The sequence below is a fragment of the Oncorhynchus mykiss genome, chromosome 10 (assembly GCF_013265735.2).
Source record: "Oncorhynchus mykiss isolate Arlee chromosome 10, USDA_OmykA_1.1, whole genome shotgun sequence".
NCBI classification, from domain to species: Eukaryota; Metazoa; Chordata; class Actinopteri; order Salmoniformes; family Salmonidae; genus Oncorhynchus; species Oncorhynchus mykiss.
In genome coordinates, this window is record NC_048574.1 from 44,397,634 (window position 1) to 44,419,630 (window position 21,997).

The 21,997-nt window shown below is 44.6% G+C and overlaps 1 protein-coding gene across 2 annotated transcripts in view; it reads left to right on the forward strand.

The window, feature by feature from the left end:
• Positions 1 to 4,141: 4,141 nt before the first annotated feature.
• The window catches only part of LOC110534006 (leucine-rich repeat transmembrane protein FLRT1), a 37,701-nt gene continuing 19,845 nt past the window's right edge, over positions 4,142 to 21,997 (forward strand). For both annotated transcript variants that reach the window (XM_021618624.2, XM_021618625.2), the window contains exon 1: positions 4,142 to 4,999. The gene's annotated coding sequence lies outside the window, so the exon portion shown is untranslated. The remainder of the gene's footprint in view (positions 5,000 to 21,997) is intronic.

Consider the following 21,997-nt stretch of genomic DNA (forward strand, 5'->3'; position numbering starts at 1 on the left):
TCCATAGGTAAATATTGGCAGTAGAATGGCCTTATTGAAGAGCTTAGTGACTTTCAACGTGGCACCGTCATATGATGCCACATTTCCAACAAGTCCGTTGGTCATATTTCTACCCTGCTAGAGCTGCCCCGGTCAAGTGTAAGTGCTGTTATTGTGAAGTGGAAATGTCTAGGAGCAACAATGGTTGCAACATCCACTACCAAGTTCCAAATTTCCTCTGGAAGCAACGCCAGTACAAGAACTGTTCGTTGGGAGCTTCATGAAATGGGTTTCCATGACTGAGCAGCCACACACAAGCTTAAGATCACCATGCGCAATGCCAAGTGTCGGCTGGAGTGGTGTAAAGCTTGCCACCATCTGGCAGTCCGACGGACAAATCTGGGTTTTGGAGGATGCCAGGAGAACGCTACCTGCCCCAATGTATAGTGCCAACTGTAACATTTGGTGGAGAAGGAATAATGGTCTGGGGCTATTTTTTTTTTTTTTTATGGTTCGAGCTAGGCCCCTTAGTTCCAGTGAATGGAAATCTTAACTCTACAGCAATGACATTCTGGACAATTCTGTGCTTCCAACGTTGCTGCAACAGTTTGGGGAAGGCCCTTTCCTGTTTCAGCATGGCAATACCCCTGTGTACAAAGCGAGGTCCATGCACTAATGCTCTTGTGGCTGAATGGAAGCAATCCTGTAGCAGTGTTCCAATATCTAGTGGATAGCCTTCCCATAAGAGTGGAGGCTGTTGTAGCAGCAAACGAGGGACCAAGTCCATATTAATACCCATAATTTTGGAATGAGATGTTCGACGAGCAGGTGTCCACATACTTTTGGTCATGTAGTGTAGCACATGGATCATTGACCACACTTGCTTTAATATACACTATTCATGCAGAGTTTGATACTCACTATCAGCCCTACTGGCTGTACAGCATGTCCTTTAGAAATGTCGTTCAGATGTCCTAACTGTGGTCATTAAAGGTCCCTTGACAGGGAGGAAGGGTGTTGCCGTAATCAAGACCCCCTGGTTTACTTCCCAATCTAGCCATCCACATAATTGCTGTACCTTTGCCAGCCAATCAGCGACTAGTTCAACAGCTGTGTATCTGGTGCTCTGATTGGATTCCCAGCCTCTGTAACCCTCCACCCCCCTGGTGAACACTTCCTTTAACAAAACCACAGATGAGATGTAGAGTTGGGTACATGAAAGAGATGGAAATAAAATGGACTGACATCATCCTCTATCTAGTGTCGTCCTTTTGATGTCATTTTGTTGCATAGCCACCGTGGCCACTATGGACCCTTTGTATGGAAATGCACAACATTATGTAACCTAGACACCAGAGAGAAGATAGTGAGATTGTATACACAGATTCATACAAACAAATGACATCAATGGGCAATAATACTATCACGATCATTTGTATTTTACTTTGAAGTTATGATCTAGTGTAGTTCAAAAGCCCATGTGCAGACAAACACGACCTAGTGTATAATAGGCTGAGGTAGACACTGACCTACTGGAGCTTTGCAGAGATTCAAAACTACATGAGTCCAAAGACTAGGCTTGGGTTTGATGTGTTCTGAATCCTTATTAAAATGATTGGTGGCTACAAGTATGTTGGTGTGTATGTGCAAGTGAGTTTTCTGTGTCTGTGTGACAGGAATCAAAATAGGGGGGGGGGGGGGGGGGGGGGGGTGATAGAGACAGGGAGTATCCAAGCACATACACAGTCAGACACACAGATGAAAAAAATTGGGGATGGGGTAGCTATGGCAACGGCGAGGCCTAAAGGATAGCCACTGAAACCAAGTTAATTATGGAGAGGATGGAGATGTATCTGTCTCTGGTGGCACCTCTCTTTTCCCCCTTCACTCTGTCACAGCAATACTGACAAGTGGTAAAAAAATATGGTTGAAATGAATGAAAGGAGCGACGAAGATGGAGACAGAGGGCAAAAGTACAGACTGAGTAAGAGGGAGAGAGGAAGATGATGACATAAGATGCTGCTATTACCCTGGACATGGAACACCATCTCACAGCATGGACTGAGGGTCTGAATGTACTCAACAGTGTGCAGATTTAGCATTTACATGTACTCTTTCAGAAATAGCTTTAGCATAGCTAAACCATGGGACTGTCTTTATTTACACTTAGCTTTATGTAAGACAATTATATTGGGTCTTGTTGTTCAGGCCCTTGTGTCAATTTCTCTCTCCCTCTCTCTCTCTCTGTGTGTGTGTGTGTGTGTGTGTGTGTGTGTGTGTGTGTGTGTGTGTGTGTGTGTGTGTGTGTGTGTGTGTGTGTGTGTGTGTGTGTGTGTGTCTGTCTCTCTCGTTCTTTCTCTCCCTTTTTTTACATGCCCATTGAGACTATTACCAAAATGTTCCTGTGATGTAATATTTATAAGTCCTAGCCTCCGTTCTTCCATCCATCTTTTCCTCCTCCCTCTGCAGCTGCTGCTGCTACCGCTCTCAGCTTAATTGCTTGCATTGTCAAGTCCACTCTTTAAGTTCTGACATAACAGGAGGAAGGAGAAATAAAACGGTGCCACAGCGAATCTTTTCTTTTCCTCTCTCTTTTCCTCCCGTATGCATTCCTACTGCAGAGAGAAACAAGCAAACAGTGAGAGAAAGAAAGAGGGAGGAGAAGAGACAAATGCATTTATATAATCACTCAGGCAAACAGGCTGATGTGTCTGAACGTCTCTACATACAGTGTCCCATCGTGACTCTACTATGCCATAAAGGGTTAAAACCATGTTGAAACCAAGTTCCTCATACTTAGTTTCAATTGCATAGAACAACCAGAGCATTCAATCCTACTAACTGTAATTATATGCATATTAAATCCCTTAAACTGTTAATATGAATTATTGTATTTCAATGTTGCATAATAATGGTCAGCTCTGTAATTATTCATGAATATATCTGATGACGTTCTATTACAGGAAATTAGTCATAGTCTCCAGCAGTAACAGTATGCATGCAATATGCCCTAAGGACATTTTTAGGAACGCTACGCATCCTATTTCCAGACAAATTGCATCAAAACTGCCCCGTCTCAAGTTGAAAGCAGGAACATGCAGTCACACTGTCTGGGCTGGATGGTCGTCAATAGATACCACAGCAACAAAGTCACAATGATGTTGAACCTGGCTACAGATTTTTACACCAGATAATGGGATTTAACTAAATAGGTTTGGTATCATTACTGGGAGTACGGACAGGTACTGTTTGGTGTAGCACAGAGAATTGTCGACCAACCTTATCTTAAGGTTGGTGATACTGTCTTTATCCTAGATTTGTGGAAACAAGGAGTCTCATAAAATGTCTGTTTCCAGTTTTCCAATCGGATTACAACAGGAAAAAAGTAGTTCAATGGGATTACTTTTGATTTACAATAGGAAAAAAGTAGTTCAATGGGATTACTTTTGATTTACAATAGGAAAAAAGTAGTTCATTGGGATTCTGATAGAGGTGACACAAATTCTATAGGATTGCAAGAATCCCATAGGGTCTAATGGGATTACGTTTGATTCCCAATGGGGAAAGAAGGATTCCACAAGGATTCTGATAGCAGTGGCACCGTGCAAATAAAAACATGGCCCACATCTACCGCTGGCAATGTATCAGGTATTGAAGCGTTCATTCAACTGCAACAAAAATTCAATAAAATTGCTGTGTGAGCATGCTGCCACCTGTGGGGTTCACAACATACACTTTACTCGAAAGCTCAGCCCACCTGGTGAGCCAAACAGAGTCTTCGGTGTTCTGAGGTCCAACCCAATCAGAGGACTGCAAAATATGTCCAACCTCTCTATTAACCTCAAAAACACCCTCTTCAAGCTCTGACTGACCGCCATGGTGGGGAATCTATCATCCACATTCATCATCCACAAGGGACCTGTCCTGTTCCAATGCTCTCAAACTGCACCTTTCCTTTCTTCCTTCCTCTGTAGATATGTGAAAGCTAGTTTACAATGTGAAGTTTGTGCTTTATTATCAAGGAAAAAATAAGGCATTGCTGTGGTTAGAAATAACAAGATATTATGGTGTGTATGTTTTCAGCTTTTTGTTTTTATTTTTTTTGTAATTTCCTTTTGAAAATAGCAGATGCAAACTTTACTCAAGTACAAACGCGTGTGGGCCAGAGGTTTGTGCTACCTTGCGCTTTATTCATCTGCGTCTATGTGAAAGAAAACTAGAGACATGGATATGATTCACGACATTTTGCATGCCTTTTCGTGTGTGTGTGTGTGTATGTGTGTGTGCGATAGTCACATCTGTTTTCAGGCACAGAACATGGGCTTTGTCAAAAGCACTCTTCACTCTCCCTCGAAGGCATGCTGAGAAGTCACCTCTCTCCTTTGAGTCCCCCTCTCCTCGCGACAGCAGAGCCGCTTTTGCTTTCCTTCAGCACCACTTCCCATCCTATTCTCTCTCTGTCCCCTACATCCCCGAAACGCTTACCAGCGAGCGTCAGCGCAGAGAGATGACGAGCAATTTGGGGAAATAAATCACGTTTCAGCGCAATTTATTCCTTAGAAAAATAGAGGATGATGAGAACATAGAAGAAAATAACATAGGCAGTAAAGAAGCAAAAGGAGGAATCACAAATTATTATAACCTAACGCACAAGTTCGTCAGCGGTCCAGCTGTCGGCATATTTAATTTATTTCGGGTTAATTGCACATTTACTGTAGACTAGCTATGTCGCAGCGGGAGGATATTGAAAAAGGCAGAGGGGGGTAGGCTGCTGAGAGAGAGGGAGATAGCCTTGGCAGCACATTATTATAATGATGCTGAGTGAGTGACTGATCCACGCATTCAAATTGCGCTGGCGACTTTAATTTGGAACTACAATTCAGCAAGGGCGATATTGTATTTTCGTCTGCTTCTGGAAGGCATCGGGAGGAACCTGCAAATTGCCCGAACAATGCTCCAAGTGGCGCCTTTTATCAGGCTCGGAAGAAAGAAAACGGAGCAAAGGACGACTGCTATAGAGGTAAGGTGAATGTTGATCGTTTCGCCAGGGGAGGATTGTCAGTAGTCTAGTTTGGTACTTCATTGTGGATTAGTTTGGGTGAGGCTTGCGTGCAGATCGTCTAACAAGTCAAAACTACAGTGTTGTCTAAAGTAGGCCTACTAAATGCACAAAACTTGTTTGGAAGGTAAACATCCACAAAATAAATTAATGTGGAAGGTAAAAAAAAGGTTGTAAATGTGGTTAGCTTCCCCCAAAATCAAGCGATTCTTTCATATGAATAGCGTACTAAAGGAATATAGCCTACCAGAGGACCAATTGATGGATGCACTTTCAATAGCAAGTTAATGCACACTTGAATTGCCCATAGAACGTTATAATTAGGTGACATTTCGTGCATTTAGCCTATTCAGGTGCTAATGGCAGAGCTAACAGGTCGGGAGAGTGGTTACTTCCCGTGTAGGTTACCGGTGCGTGACAAATTCTGCTTGTGTGGTTGAGTTTGCGTGCGTGTGCCAGTGTGCGTGTCGCTATCAATGCAGAACATCAGCAGATAAGACAGTCAACCAGGGTGCTATAGCCTATGGATAAAATGTATTTGGTTGTGGCACTAAATTTCAGTGATACTGCTGTGTATTCTCTTTTTCTGGCATTCTCCCCTCTATGACAGGTGTGATATCAGGCCCTTTGGGTAGGCTATACTGGGGTGCCAGTAAAGGTTGAAAGGCTCAATGAAGTGGGTCCACATAGTACCTATACAATATCCCCCTTACACATGTTCTGGCCAGCAAAACCCCAAATATACCGATAACAATTACCTGACTAAAACCAACTAACTAAAATATCAATGTATAAATTATGACAAATACCAATAAGCTCTTTAGCGACTAGGCCTATCCGATGGATTCCCTAGGCTCACTTGCTATTTGAAGATTACCGTCTCTGTATTTCAACCTCACACAATATCTCATCTGCTCAGTCAGTCCCACCCCTTAATCAGACATTTGTGCTATTTCCTCGACTTGGCACAACACATCGGGGAGATTGACTGACACTGACTCCACCGGTTTAGCTTTAGAAAACAGGGATACAGCCCAACGAGGAACTCATTCTTTGTGAGATTGCTTTTCCTTGACATTTTTACGTCGCATGTGGCGCGAGCTTAGGCGCTTCTTAGGTTTTCCATCACAACAGAGCAGCTCTAAATGCCTGTAGATGTATTAGAGTTGCAGTGTAATGATTTATCTATCCTTTTAGAGGCTGAGTTCCCCCCTGAGCCCCCTCTCTCTACTGGACCCATCAGCCTACCCTCTCCATTTCGCTCTTTCTAATTTGCTCTACCTCCTTTCGTCTCTCCTCTCTCTCTTTACCTCTGTCTTTTTCTCTGTCGATGGGCACATGCATCATTTATGGCTATTGGAGGATGGTCTTAAAGTCAGAGAAAAACTCCCCAGGTATTGACAATGACTTAAGACAGAAGTATAGCGCCTCATCCATTGAGGGGCAGAACAGCAGGCACCATTATGAGTGATCAATCACACTCTTTTCTTCCTTCCTTACCTAAATGGAGTATACAAGGATCTGGTTGGAGGCACTCAGAAACAAATGAATCATTTGGGAATGGGTCTTGATTTCTTCATGCAAATATATACCTTGCTTAACTCTCTGACTCAGAATATGCACTGAGCAAAAATATAAACGCAACTGTGTTGGTCCCATGTATCATGAGCTGAGATAAATGATCCAAGACATACGCACAAAAAAGCTTATTTCTCTCAAATGTTCACCTTGTGCCACTCTAAAATGTGCAGTTTTGTCGCACAACACAATGCCACAGATGTCTCAAGTTTTGAGGGAGCGTGCAATTAGCTTGCTGACTGCAGGAATGTCATTCAGAGCGGTTGCCAGAGAATTGAATGTTCATTTCTCTACTATAAGCCAACATCGTTTGAGAGAATTTGTCAGTACGTCCAACCAGCCTCACAACTGCAGACCACGTGTAACCACGCCATCCCAGGACCTCCACATCCATTTTTTTTTCACTTGCGGGATGATCTGAGACCAGCTGATGAACACTTTGGGTTTGCACAACCAAATAATTTTGTCACAAACTGTCAGAAACCTCTCAGGAAAGTTCATCTGCATGCTCATCGTCCTCACCAGGGTCTTGCTCTGACTGCAATTAGGCGTCCTAACCGACTTCAGTGGGTAAATGCTCACCTTCGATGACTACTGGCAGGCTGGAGAAGTGTGCTCTTCACGGATGAATCCCATTTTCAACATCCTGGGAGATGGTAAACAGCATGTGGGCGAGCGGTTTGCTGATGTCAACGTTGTGAACAGAGTGCATCATGGTGGCGGTGGGGTTATGGTATGGGCAGGCATAAGCTACGGACAACGAACACAATTTCATTTTATCAATGGCCTATTTTGAATGCACAGAGATACTGTGACACGTCGTCTCATTCATCCCCCCGCCATCACCTCATGTTTCAGCATGATAATGCATGGCCCCATGTTGCAAGGATCTGTATATAATTCCTGGAATCTGAAAATGTCACATTCTTCCATGGCCTGCATACTCACCAGACATGTCACCCATTGAGCATGTTTGGGATGCTCTGGATCGACGTGTACGACAGCGTGTTCCAGTCCCCGCCAATATCCAGCAACTTTGCACAGCCATTGAAGAGGAGTGGGACAACATTCCAAAGGCCACAATCAACAGCCTGATCAACTCTATGTGTCGCGCTGCAGGAGGAAAATGGTGGTCACACCAGATACTGACCGGTTCTCTGATCCACGCCCCTACCTTTTTTTTAAAGGTATCTGTGACCAACAGATGCATATCTTTATTCCCAGTCATGTCAAATCCATAGATTAGGGCCTAGTAAATGTATTTCAATTGACTGATTTCCTTATGAACTGTAATTTTGATATTGTTGCATGTTGTGTTTTATATTTTTTGTTCAGTATAAATTCATCCCATTTAAAACTGGGTTATTATGGCAGAGTTTTCCTGGTGTCGTTTGAGGCAAAACCTTTTTTTAAGAATCCTGGGCTTTTCTATTTATACAGAGAACGAAGCCAAATTTATTCTTGGGCAGTTTATCCTTATTACTCAGTGAAGTCATTTGAATATGACATGGGCACATTAACGGAGAGAGGTTGAACACGTACTTCCTCTGCAAACACAGTGATGAAAATGTGTGCATAATGATAGTATATTGTTATTATCTTTACTGAGGGCCTCTGCAAACATGAACGCACAGTATAATCAGCATATGCATTTACCAGCCACCCTAATTACATTACTACTCAATGTTCAGTACTGTTGTCATTAGCATATGCATTTACCAGTACTATGATATGCTAATTACATTACTACTCAGTGTAGTGGTTAGAGCGATAGGCTAGTAACCGGAAGGTTGCTGGATCGAATCCCCGAGCTGACATGGTCAAAATCTGTCGTTCTGCCCCTGAGCAAGGCAGTTAACCCACTGTTCCCTGGGCGCTGAAGACATGGATGTTGATTAAGGCAGCCCCCCGCGCCACTCTGATTCAGAGGGGTTGGGTTAAATGTGGAAGACACATTTCAGTTGAAGGCATTCAGTTGAAGGCATTCAGTTGTACAACTGACTAGGTATTCCCCCTTTCCTATTCAGTATGGTTAGCATTAGCAATAGGCAGTTGCAACTTTCTGTCAAACCATTCTTTGTCCATCCGAAGCATTCGGTTGGCGTTCCCACTCACTACCAAGTACTGTATGGTGATGAGATGAAGCACAGTGGTTGGCAGTGGGAGAAGATGGTGAGAGATGGATTTTGGCCGACATTCTGCACATTTTTTCATTGATGAAAGATTTGATCTCCATACAGTTTTCTGTTTCCAAAACTAGAATCTGTAACAAACAGGGTGGACTGCGTTTTGTAGACATTAGCCTTTGCCGAAGTTGTTTATAAGTGAATTGTTTAAGAGTGCAAGGGCAAATTTAGTTATTGCACACGCGCACTTCACAGAGTAGGTGTTCCCTAACTGAAATATACAAATAAATGCTAGAATGCACCAATAGGATCTCACTAGTTTGTGCTTGGCTCTGCCCACTATGATTAATTTACTCCCATTGGAAAGGACAGGCTCTGGTGTATCTGCCTCTGAGCAGCCATGTTGCCTATGTCATCAGGAAGGGGAAAAAATAAGAGGCAAAGAGAGAACGAGAGCCTTAGGGTTTGTGTCCTCACATTGACACCCCTCCCTCGATTCCTCTCTTCTCCTCCATCCTCCTCTCTCACTCAGTGACAGCTGGCAGCCAGTAGGGCACAGTGGACATGCCAGCACAAGTGCAGACATTTGCCAACTCACAGAGACGTACATATAGAACATAACTAATTCACACACAGCTCTCTCTCTCTCTCACTCTCCCCTTTTCTCACACACACATACCGTACACACTCAATGGAGCGTACATATACATATTACGCAAAGCCCACAGTCAATACGCTGCACCATATTGAGAAACTGGATTATATTAACAGGATTCAGTGTACTCTAATTGTTGATAAAAATGCAGTCAGTGTATTAAGACCACACTAGCTGAGCTGAGCGTCCCCTTCCTCCTAAATCCCTGACAGAGTGTACATTGCTCTCCTGGTCTAGTCCTTTAGAGCATTGGCCCCATTTAATTCAACAATTTACACAAGGAACACGTGCTCCTATCACTTTAGCATGCTACCGGCCATTCTGCACATCATGTAGTGTCTCGGGTCCTTGAAGTCCAACAGCACAGTTCTTTTTAGGTTATTCCACAGCCATCCTGGTTAATTGGTCCTGGAAAGTCCGACTTTTGAAGAATGCACAATAACTTTTGATTAAGTGTCGGATTAAAAAAAGAACCTGCTGTTGGTTGTTTATTTTTAATTGGTGTGTCACACTTACAGTCACAATTCTTCAAACCTCTGCACTGGTTTTAAGAAGACTTTCGGGAAATAGTGTTGCCAATGAAAATGAGTGGGGCTTTGTTTTCGGTGGATGACAATTACCAAACCATCACTGCTGCTGCGGAGGTGAGAATATATTTCCATAATTAGCCTAAATGCATATCAGTGGTGCATGTTGGCCTGAAATGGTAATTCAGCACTTAAGGCATTTTGACTCTGAAACCCTCAAGTGTTTTGAGACTTGCATACAAAATGGGATACGATTTTAGATGCTCCCGAGATGAAAACAAAAAGTGAGAAGGCATTTCTTGATAAAACACAGCAACAAACAGAACCAGTCAAAAGTTTGGACACAACTACTATTTCAAGGGTGTTTCTTTATTTTTTACTATTTTCTACATTGTAGAATAATAGTGAAGACATCAGAACTATGAAATAACACATATGAAATCATGTAGTAATAAAAAAAAAAGTGTTAAACAAATCAAAAGATATTTAGATTTTATATTCTTCAAAGTAGCCACCCTTTGCCTTGATGACCGCTTTGTACACTCTTGGCATTCTCTCAACCAGCTTCATCTGGAGTTCCAACAGTCTTGAAGGAGTTCCCACATTAGCTGAGCACTTGTTGGCTGCTTTTCCTTCACTCTGCGCTCCAACTCATCCAAAACCATCTCATTTGGGTTGAGGTCAGGTGATTGTGGAGGCCAGGTCATCTGATGCAGCACTCCATCACTCTCCTTCTTGGTCAAATAGCCCTCACACAGCCTGGAGGTGTGTTTTGGGTCATTGTCCTGTTGAAAACAAATGATAGTCCCACTAAGCGCAAACCAGATGGGATGGCGTATTGCTGCTGAATGCTGTGGTAGCTATGCTGGTTAAGTGTGCCTTGAATTCTAAATAAATCACGACAGTGTCACCAGCAAAGCACCTCCACATCATCACACCTCCTCCTCTATGCTTCACGGTGGGAACTACACATGCGGCGATCATCCGTTAACCTATTCTGCGTCTCACAAAGACACAGCAGTTGGAACCAAAAATCGGAAATTTGGACTCTTCAGACCAAAGGACAGATTTCCACCTGTCTAATTTCCATTGCTCATGTTTCTTCCCAATAAAGTCTCTTGTTCTTATTGGTGTCCTTTTGTAGTGGTTTTTTTGCAACAATTTGACCATGAAGGCCTGATTCACACAATCTCCTCTGAACAGTTGATGTTGAGATATGTCTGTTACTTGAACTCTGTGAAGCATTTATTTTGGCTGCAATATGGCTGGTAACTCTAATGAACTTATCCTCTGCAGCAGAGGTAACTCTGGGTCTTCCTTTCCTGTGGCGGTCCTCATGAGAGCCCGTTTCATCATAGCGCTTGATGGTTTTTGCGACTGCAGTTCTTGAAATTTTCCGGATTAACTGACCTTCATGTCTTAAAGTAATGATGGTCTGGCGTTTCTCTTTGATTAGTTGAACTGTTCTTGCCATAATATGGACTTGGCCTTTTACCAAATAGGTCCATGTCACAACACAACTGATTGGCTCAAACGCATTAAGAAGGAAAGAAATTCCACAAATGAACTTTTAACAAGGCACACCTGTTAATTGAAATGCATTCCAGGTGACTACCTCATGAAGCTGGTTGAGAGAATGCCAAGAGTGTGCAAAGCTGTCTTCAATGCAAAGGGTGGCTACTTTGAAGAATATCAAATATATTTTATTTGTTTAACACTTTTTTGGTTACTGCATGAAGAAGCCAGATAGAAATATGTGTTGTTTCATAGTTTTGATGTCTTCACTATTATTCTACGGTGTAGAAAATAGTACAATTTAAGAAAAACCTTTGAATGAGTAGGTGTGTCCAAACTTTCGACTGGTACTGTAATACATTCAGAATCAGACCTTACTAAAAAAACTCACACAAAAACCAAGAAGAAAAGCATAATGAGATGTTTCATTAATAAAGATTAGAAATTACACTGAGCAAAAATATAAACACAACATCCAACAATTTCTAATATGTTACTGAGTTTCAGTTTATATACATTCATTAGGTCCTAATCTATGGATTTCACATGACTGGGGCGTGGATCAGAAAACCGGTCATTATCTAGCGTGACCACTATTTGCCTCATGCATTGCTACATATCTCCTTCGCATAGAGTTTATCAGGCTGTTGATTGTGACCTGTGGAATGCTGTCCCAGTACTCTTCAATGGCTGTGAGAAGTTGCTGGATATTGGCTGGAACTGGAACACACTGTCGTACATATTGATCCAGAGCATCCCAAACATGATCAATGGGTGACATGTCTGATGAGTATGCAGGCCATGGAAGAACTGGGACATTTTCAGCTTCCAGCAATTGTCTACAGATCCTTACGACATGGGGCTGTGCATTATCATGCTGAAACATGAGGTGATGGCAGCGAATGAATGGCGCGATGATGGGCCTCAGGATCTCTTCACGGTATCTTTGTGCATTCAAATTGCCATCGATTAAAATGCAATTGTGTTAGTTGTCTGTAGCTTATGCCTTATGCCTGATCCCTTACCCCACCGCCAACATGGGGCACTCTGTTCACAAAATTGACATCAGCAAACTGCTAGCCCACATGACCCCATCTTTCCTCAGTACAGTTGAAACTGGGATTCATCCGTGAAAAGCACACTTCTCCAGCATTCCAGTGACCATAGAAGGTGAAAATTTGCCCACTGAAGTCGGTTACGACTTCAGTCAAGACCACGGTGAGGACGATGAGCACGCAGATGAGCTTCCCTGAGATGATTTCTGACAGTTTGTGCAGACATTATTTGGTTGTGCAAACCCACATTTTTTATCAGCTGTCCAGGTGGCTGGTCTCAGATGATCCAGCAGGTGAAGAAGCCAGATGTGGAGGTCCTGGGCTGGCGTGGTTACACACGGTTGTGTGGCCGGTTGGACGCACTGCCAAATTCAGTAAAATGACTTTGGAGGCGGCTTATGGTAGAGAAATTAACATTTCGTTTTTTTGACAACAGCTCTGGTGGACATTCCTACAGTCAGCATGCCAATGTTGTTGTATGACAAAACTGCACGTTTTAGAGTGGCCTTTTATTGTCCCCAGCACAATCTGCACCTGTGTAATGATCATGCTGTTTAATCAGCTTCTGGATATGTCACACCTGTCAGGTGGATGGATTATCTTGGCAATGGAGAAATGCTCACTAACAGGGATGTAAACAAATTTGTGCTCAAACATTTTAAGAAATAATATTTTTATGTGTATAGAAAATGTCTAGGATCTTTTATTTCAGATCATAAAATATGGTTAGGTTTCTTTGATCAAACCTGCAGACAACTCTGTAAAGGTATTGTCAAGGAAAGGTCTCCACAGACTCTTTCTGGTTCTGATAATGATATTTCAACACTTCGTGGCAAAGTTTTCATATCAAAATTCTGACAGACTGTTGATTTCAAATTCCCAGAGATAGGTTCGAGCCCTCTTCCGCAAATGGGACATGACATTTGGGTTGGTTTGATGTTTGTGAGGGGGCTGGAGGTTTAAAAGAAACGTTGATCTGATCACTCTGGGCTTTCTGGAGGGCTGGGTTTACAGACCTCTCCACCAGATTATGAAAGTACAGATGCCAGCCATTGCAAACACATGAGATTATGGAAATACAGAGCGGCCGCAGACAAGATTATAGTACAAGATTAGGACCATGCATCACACACACTTTCTCTTATTTTTTTATTTTACCTTTATTTAACCAGGCAAGTCAGTTAAGAACAAATTCTTATTTTCAATGACGGCCTAGTGGGTTAACTGCCTGTTCAGGGGCAGAACGACAGATTCTCAACACCTTGTCTGCTCGGGGTTTGAACTTGCAACCTTCCGGTTCCTAGTCCAACTCTCTAACCACTAGGCTACCCTGCCGCCCCGGCACATTTTTACAGTTGTGCCCGGAAACACATGAGTTTCCACGTATAAAATGCACACGTAACACACATGCATTCAATGGCTATGTGTAATCCGGGATTATTACGGGCAGTGCTTGTCCAACACTTCATATTAAAGCCACACACAATGCAGTAGCAGATTAGAGGGAGGTAGAAATAGAAAGAAAATGAAGTAGACAGACAGGATCAAGCTGAAGATGAAAACACAGGGACGAGAGCGTGGATACAGTAATGAATAGAGGGGGAGGAAGACTTGTTGTGTGTGTGTGTGTGTGTGTGAGTGAGAGAGAGAGAGAGAGAGAAAAGGATCTGTCAGGGCTCTGTGGAAGTGTGTGACAGTTTGCATGCCTTCCAGCCATCCTATCAGATGGATTTCTTTGTGACCGCTATTTTAATCATCAACATGAATTAATGACAGGCGAGCTGGCATGTTGGCTCTAATTTGGCTTGGTTGGTTTTCTGATGTTGTGAGTTGCATCATGGATTTCTCCCGTGAGGCTTCCAGTTCCTCTACTCCTTGAGGGAACTACAGGTCTTTGGGTTAAACATATAGATCGAATGCTGCGTGATTACAGCTCTGACAGGTCAAATCTTAAAGGATGTGTTCATAAAACTCATTTACTAAGTATTTTTCGTTTTCTTTCGAAGGAAATGGTAGATCAATCATTTATTCCCCTGTGCCTGGTTATAAAGTGTCTGGGAAAGAAGTATGCATTAATCCAATCACAAAGTACATTTTTCAAAATAAATCAGGTGAGGCAAATGTAGCACAATGGTTTCTTGGATTCCAACAGTTCAGAGCCGCCGGAAAATGTGTGAGGTGAGACAGAATTTGCCCCGGTACCTTTTCAATCTGGTGTGGCGCACCACTTTCAAAGCAGCAGCTCCAAACTCGTTGGCAAGACATGTTCATTAGTTCATGTCAAAGAAAGACATAGAAAAAGAAAGCAGGCGTTTCTTATTGGGCAAGTTGACATAGTATCTCCCCCAAACTAGCTGTTATTGGCAGAGAGGTTTCCCACTGGGCACAGATGTCAGTTCAAGGTAGTTTTGATTTACATTTGGTTGAGTTGTCAACTAACGTGAATTCAAGGTGAAATCAACAAAACATTTCACCATGTCTTTGGATTTAAGTTCAAAGTTGGGTGAAAAAAATGAGGAAATTCCCTTTACATTGAGGACTTTTTTTCAAATGCTATCAGTTTTCCACATTGTTTCACACGTCACATGACATGGAAACAACATGGATTAAACCAGTTTTTGCCCAATGGGTTGTAACTCTCTTTCTTATTGGTCTATTAACTCATTTGTGGTGGCACCAGGCTGGCCAAAACCCCATCCCACCAAAACAGGCTGAAATTTCAGGCAGTCTTTTCAAACAGCTGTTACACTAAAAGGGCATTATCATAATTTTCATAATTTCACGCTATTGTTTCAACCTCATAGTGTGTAAATACTGTATATATAAAACACAGAAATTCAAATTTTTGAGTGCACTGTGCCTTTAAAGACATTCTTTGCATATTGCTCAGCTCTGCTATAGTAGTTCACAAAACTACAGAGTATAGGTTCTCTATTGAAGTTGTCTTTGGCTTTTATATATATATATATCAGATTCAGAATGAAGATTAACAAGGTTTGTGGTAGTTTGAAAGGCCTTGATCCACGTTAGGCCAGGAGTGTTTCCAATTCACCCGACAAGAAAAACCTCAGCCCTATAGTCACAGCACAGATGAAAAGGGAAGCCATCTATACTAATAATATTTTGTCATAGCCTACGAATAGGACCCAGAGTTTTACCTTACCAGGTCACGAGATCAGGGAAAACTAGAGGCCGCAGAAAAGACACTTCCGAATTTTGTCACAACACTTTTGAACCTGTGGTGCCACCTCTGTACCGGTTACCCTATATACCTGGTTATTTCTCTACCATTTTCCAGAGAGACCCATTCTGAGCCACAGTTTGAGGAATTGACAGGAGACCGAGTGTAGACTAAAGAGATATTCAGAGGTAACTGAGCCCACAGCCAGTCCCAGCTGTTTTATAGCGCCCCTGAGACGTCTGTGTGTGGATTACCTCAAATGATTGCCCTTCACCTGACCTCTAAAGAATTTAAACCCATACTTGTGTTTTACTAGCCATATGGGGACATTTCCTCTATCAACCGACCAATCAATCAATCCTTCAATTCAACCCCTCGATCAATCATGTCTTAGTGGATGATGTGCGCTAAGCGACAGACGAGCCGTCACGGGGATCTTAACGTAATGAGATAAGGCAGAGGACCGCACCTAATTGGATTACATTAGCAGACCGCATTCACAACAACAGAGGAAGGCTTGAATTAAATACGTCCCATATAAACACACATATGGTTTGGTGTAAAGATGAGACTGGATCAGGTGCAGGTGGATGGCCTTCCAGAAAGCTGCACTGGGAGGTGTGTGTGTGTGTGTGTGTGTGTGTGTGTGTGTGTGTGTGTGTGTGTGTGTGTGTGTGTGTGTGTGTGTGTGTGTGTGTGTGTGTGTGTGTGTGTGTGTGTGTGTGTGTGTGTGTGTGTGTGTGTGTGTGTGTGTGTGTGTGTGTGTGTGTGTGTGTGTGTGTGTGTGTGTGTGTGGCGAGTACAAACAGGCCCATGTGCACACAGACCTGTCTCTCCAGCAGCTTGGACAGGTTCATCCCTCCCTCCCTCCCTAGTTGCCTCCTGCCACTGAGAAGTCCTCTCTGTGCTTCCGGCTCTGTCATCTCATTTGTGAAATGAACTACGATCATCAGTTGTGCCGGGGTTGAAATAGAGTCTCCTGGCTGTTTTTGTCTTCTTCTTCTCTCTGTCCTTGTATAGCCAGAGTGCAATTTTAACAAGGCTTCGGAATGAAACGTCTAACCACTAATTGTTTCTACCTCAGTCTGTTGTGTTTCTATGGTCGTCTGGCTGCTGCCTTTCCTGTTGCGTTCAGAGGCCGTGAAGAGTTAACACTCAAACACAAAAGGCTCCAGTGTGTAGTCGGGTTCAGGTGACACATTGGCAAAAACCAACGTGGATCAAAAGAACATCTATGAGAGTGCATTGTACAGGCCTGTCACTGTGCGACTCATCTAGCTGGGAAGGGGAGGGGGCGGTGTCTGAGTAACAGGCGTCTTCTCACAGTTCTACTGAAATAATACAGAAGCACTGAGAGAGTGGCGCCTTGAAACCTTGATGTGCAATTTTGCAAAGTGTCTGACAACTAGAAGGCTTCAGTGGAGGACACTCATAGGGAACCATACGGGTGTGGATTTGTCCCTGCGTACACTCCGTCTGGAAAGAAAGGAGGGGCGAGGAGGGAATTTTCGAGAAATACTGGCTTGGCAAACACAGGAAGTTGTCTCAACGTGGAAGGGAAGTTATTGCTCTTTGTGGCGGTGTTATTAAGGGAGTGGGTTTATGACGAGCAGCTTTTGAAGGGCTAACGGGAGACAATGGAAGCTGCACTCACTTTCAATTGTAAAAAAAAGGCAATATAGCTAATGGAATATTGCCTTGTGGTCCGTTTGGGAAAGGACCCACAAGATGAAAGTTGACACAGAGAGAGTCTGCGTGCATCTGTGTGGGTGCTGAGGTAGAGCGGGGGATTGGCGGAGTGGACCGCAGGCAGAAAAGCAATTGAGAGAGAAATAGGAAAAGCCAAGGGAACAAGAGAAGAGACCGAGGGAGAGTGACAAATTCGAAATCAAGTGGGAATGTGGAGACTGCGATGTAGAAGAAACGGCATTAGAGATGTTCAGTCAAAGAGAGAGAGGATCAAGACCTCGAAAATGAAATGGGAACTCTGCCAATGTCCCCCTCTTCCCTCTTTACTGCCGTCTCCTTCCATTTGTCTCTCTCTGCTGTCTCTTTCGATCCCTCATTCTCTTTCTCCATTAGCGCGTGTATGTAGAGTATGGTGGCTCAAGTGGCCCAAAGCCTATGGGATGTGTCAACATGCGAACCCATTAAATCATTAGAGTCTATTTATTATTAACTCAGAAGCACACATAACTGGGGCTGCAACCTTTTAATATTCATGCAGTCTGACTGAACAGAAGTGATACTAACAGGGGGAACTGGGATGAGAGAAACACACACACACACACACACACACACACACACACACACACACTTGCAGAGCATCCTCCATCGACTCAGCATTCGGAGGTTGGTGGGGTTGATGTGGCTGGTTAGCTCAGACTGGGTGGTTGTTTGTGCCTTTGTTGTCAGAGCTAGCTGCCTGCAGGCTTTCAGAGGTTGGAGGCTAGCACAGTTCATTGGGCTGAGTGGTTAGGACAGGGTGACCCATCATTCAAACTGCGGAGATTTTTTAAATGGAAGTCACAGACCGAGTGCTGCTCACTCAGCTCTCCTCCCGCTCTACCTTGCTGCACCATCAATCAAAGCTGCCATGTCATTTTTCACACCCTCCCAAATGTGGAATTGACCAAAAACAGAGTCTATATTGATCAAACAACCTGGGAACAGAGGTGGCGTAGTGGTTTAGTGGATGACACCCTGTTGCCCTCCTGAGGGGTATAAAGATGTCATTTAAAGGTGTCATCCAAATATGAGTCACAGATGAGATTAGCCTGTGTTCTCTGATCGCCCTCTGTCCCTCTCCCCCTCACCACTTTCTCTGTGCATCTACCTTGTCCCCCCTTCCTCCACTTGTGTGTGACTGTGGGACTTCTGCATTAGATAATGGAGGTAGAGAGGAAGCATATAGGCAGAGAGAGGGGGAGCAGAGAGAGAGGGGGAGCAGAGAGGAGGGAGAGAGAGGGGGAACAGAGAGGAGGGAGAGAGAGGGGGAACAGAGAGAGAGGGGGAGTAGAGAGGAGGAAGAGAGAGGGGGAACAGAGAGGAGGAGCAGAGAGGAGGAGCAGAGAGGAGGAGCAGAGAGGAGGAGCAGAGAGGGGGAGCAGAGAGGAGGAGCAGAGAGGAGGTAGAGAGAGGGGAGCAGAGAGGAGGTAGAGAGGAGGAGCAGAGAGGAGGTAGAGAGAGGTGGAGCAGAGAGGAGAGGGAGAGAGAGGAGGTAGAGATAGGTGGAGCAGAGAGGAGGTAGAGAGAGGAGGAGCAGAGAGGAGGTAGAGATAGGTGGAGCAGAGAGGAGGGAGAGAGAGAGGGGGAGCAGAGAGGTAGAGAGAGGGGGAGCAGAGAGGAGGTAGAGAGAGGTGGAGCAGAGAGGAGGGAGAGAGAGAGGGGGAGCAGAGAGAGAGGGGGAGCAGAGAGGAGGGGGAGAGAGAGAGGGGGAGAGCGAGAGGGGGAGCAGAGAGAGGGGGAGCAGAGGAGGGGGAGAGAGGTGGAGCAGAGAGGAGGGAGAGAGAGGTGGAGCAGAGAGTGGAGGGGAACAGAGAGAGAGGGGGAGCAGAGAGGAGGGGGAGAGAGGTGGAGCAGAGAGAGAGAGGGAGCAGAGAGGAGGTAGAGAGAGGTGGAGCAGAGAGGAGGTAGAGAGAGGTGGAGCAGAGAGGAGGTAGAGAGAGGTAGAGCAGAGAGGAGGTAGAGAGAGGGGAGCAGAGAGGAGGGAGAGAGAGAGAGGGGGAGCAGAGAGAGAGGGGGAGCGGAGAGGAGGGGGAGAGAGGTGGAGCAGAGAGGAGGGAGAGAGAGGTGGAGCAGAGAGGAGGGAGAGAGGGGGAGCAGAGAGAGAGGGGGAGCAGAGAGAGAGGGGGAGCAGAGAGGAGGGGGAGAGAGGTAGAGCAGAGAGGAGGGGGAGAGAGAGAGGGGGAGCAGAGAGGGGGGCAGAGAGGAGGGGGAGAGAGGTAGAGCAGAGAGGAGGGGAAGAGAGAGAGGGGGGAGAAGAGAGGAGGGGGAGAGAGGGGGGCAGAGAGGAGGAGGAGCAGAGAGGAGGTAGAGAGGAGGGGGAGAGAGAGAGAGAGCAGTGAGGTGTCCAGCACTTAAATTGCCTGTTTATTTCCAGTCAATGCATCAATTACACTGATACAGAGAGCAGGAGAGAGAAAGGGCAGAGAGAGTGTGTGAGTGAGTGTGTCATGGACATGTTTGTATCTGAGTGTGTTATCCAGAAAGAACACAAGGAGGATAGAGAAGAGAGATGTGGTGTGGTCTATATTTGTTTTGTTACAGGGGAGACATGGAGAGGATATTATACCATGTGCAAGAGGGGGTATAGAGGGATGATGTGGTTAGGTGGTCAGTGCACTGACGCACACAGTGTATGTGTGTGTGTGTGTGTGTGTGTGTGTGTGTGTGTGTGTGTGCTGAAGGGGTGCCAGTATGTGGATCGGCAGCAGAACCTTTCCTCTCGGGGGAGAAAGGGGCGTGTCTGTGCCTGGGACAGGCTCCAGTGATTAGTGGAGCTCAGCAGACAGAATTGATCAAACTCAGCTGAGGGCACAAGCCGTTTCTGCCTGCAACTCTGCAATCTGTCTCCCACTTACACATCATAAGAGAGGGACAAATGGGGACTGTTCCATATGCCTTCTTACAGCCTCACATGTTAGACTGGTGATATCCTTTTCTCCCAGGTACTTTAGCTACATATCTGGTTATGTCAGACCGTGTGGACGATAGTTGTTGTTACCATAGTGTTGTTACAGTGGCACTACACAGGTAGAACAACAACTGTTTGTAAAGGGAATGGCGATTCTTTTTAGTCACATTCTGTGACAGGGAGAGCTGAACCCGTCATCTAGGGATTGTTAACGGATACTCTTGAATTACGTTGCTGACTGCAGGACTGCGTTTGGGAAACACTGAACTAGTGAACAGCCAATCCTGTAAAATGGAGGGAAAATGTCTAATTTGATGAGAATAAGAGTAGCTGCTGCTTCTGCAAAAGCGAATGGATCCAAATGAGCAAATAAAAACAAGTAGACGTGGCAACTTGAGCACATGCTTGGAGCAAAGCTTTCCCACACTGATCCTTATAATAGGGGGGTGGTCTCTTCAACCACAAATCTGACTGGTACGCTCACCTCTGTGTGCACCGTATATCAACGTGTGGCACATGGACAGTTTGTTTTAGTGACCTGTCCTCGTCCCCCAGGGATGGCTCACACAGCCCTTTTATGACCAGTGAAATAATGAATCATCTGATCATGAATCTGAGAATGTTATTAATTAGAGCTCCGGCACAAGGATAAACGTTTCAAAATCTCTCCCTCCATCACCCCCTCTGATTCTCTACCCTCCTATCTATGTCACCTTTCTCATTTCCTTCCTTCCTCTCTCATATCCTTTAAAACATGGCCCGCCTGTCCTTCTTGCTCCTACACACCCACATCCTTCTCTGTCCCTCTTTTTTTAACCCCCCCCCCCCCTCCTTTATATTGTCCCTCTTCTCTTGACATTAGTCTCACTTGCTACTGTATTTGGCTCAGTCCGCACCAATATTTGTATTTCCGACGAAGACCTGACGCTATCTCGTCACTTAATATCCCCCCCCCCCCCCCCCCCCCCCCCGCCTTTTCATTTTTTTCACATTTTCCCTGCAACCACTTTCTTCTTCACCCTCTCTCCTCCGCCTGAATAAGGCGCATCCAATCTCATCTAGTTAAGCATTTAGAGAGACGGCTGATCGCAGAATAGAGAACTGTCTGAAGGGCTCAAAATGGCACCGGCACAAAAGGGTAGATGAAACAGAAAGGCCAGACTGCAGACAGAGAAGAGGGATGGAGGGAGAGATTTATGGAGAGAAATCCGCAAATGAGGAGAAAGGGAGTCACAGAGAACGATTTTGAATGAGATTAGAGGGAGGCAGAGCTGGAGAGAGAGAGCAAATGAGAGAGACAGAGAGAATGAGAGAGACCGAGAGAATGAGAGAGACCGAGAGAATGGGAGACCGAGAGAATGAGAGATACCGAGAGAATGAGAGAGACAGAGAGAATGAGAGAGACAGAGAGAATGAGAGAGACAGAGAGAATGAGAGAGACAGAGAGAATGAGAGAGACAGAGTGGATGAGAGAGAGACAGAGATAATGAGAGAGAGACAGAGATAATGAGAGAGACAGGGAGGATGAGAGAGACAGGGAGGATGAGAGAGACAGAGAGGATGAGAGAGACAGAGAGGATGAGAGAGACAGAGAGGATGAGAGAGACAGAGAGGATGAGAGAGACAGAGAGAATGAGAGAGACCGAGAGAATGAGAGAGGATGAGAGAGACCGAGAGAATGAGAGA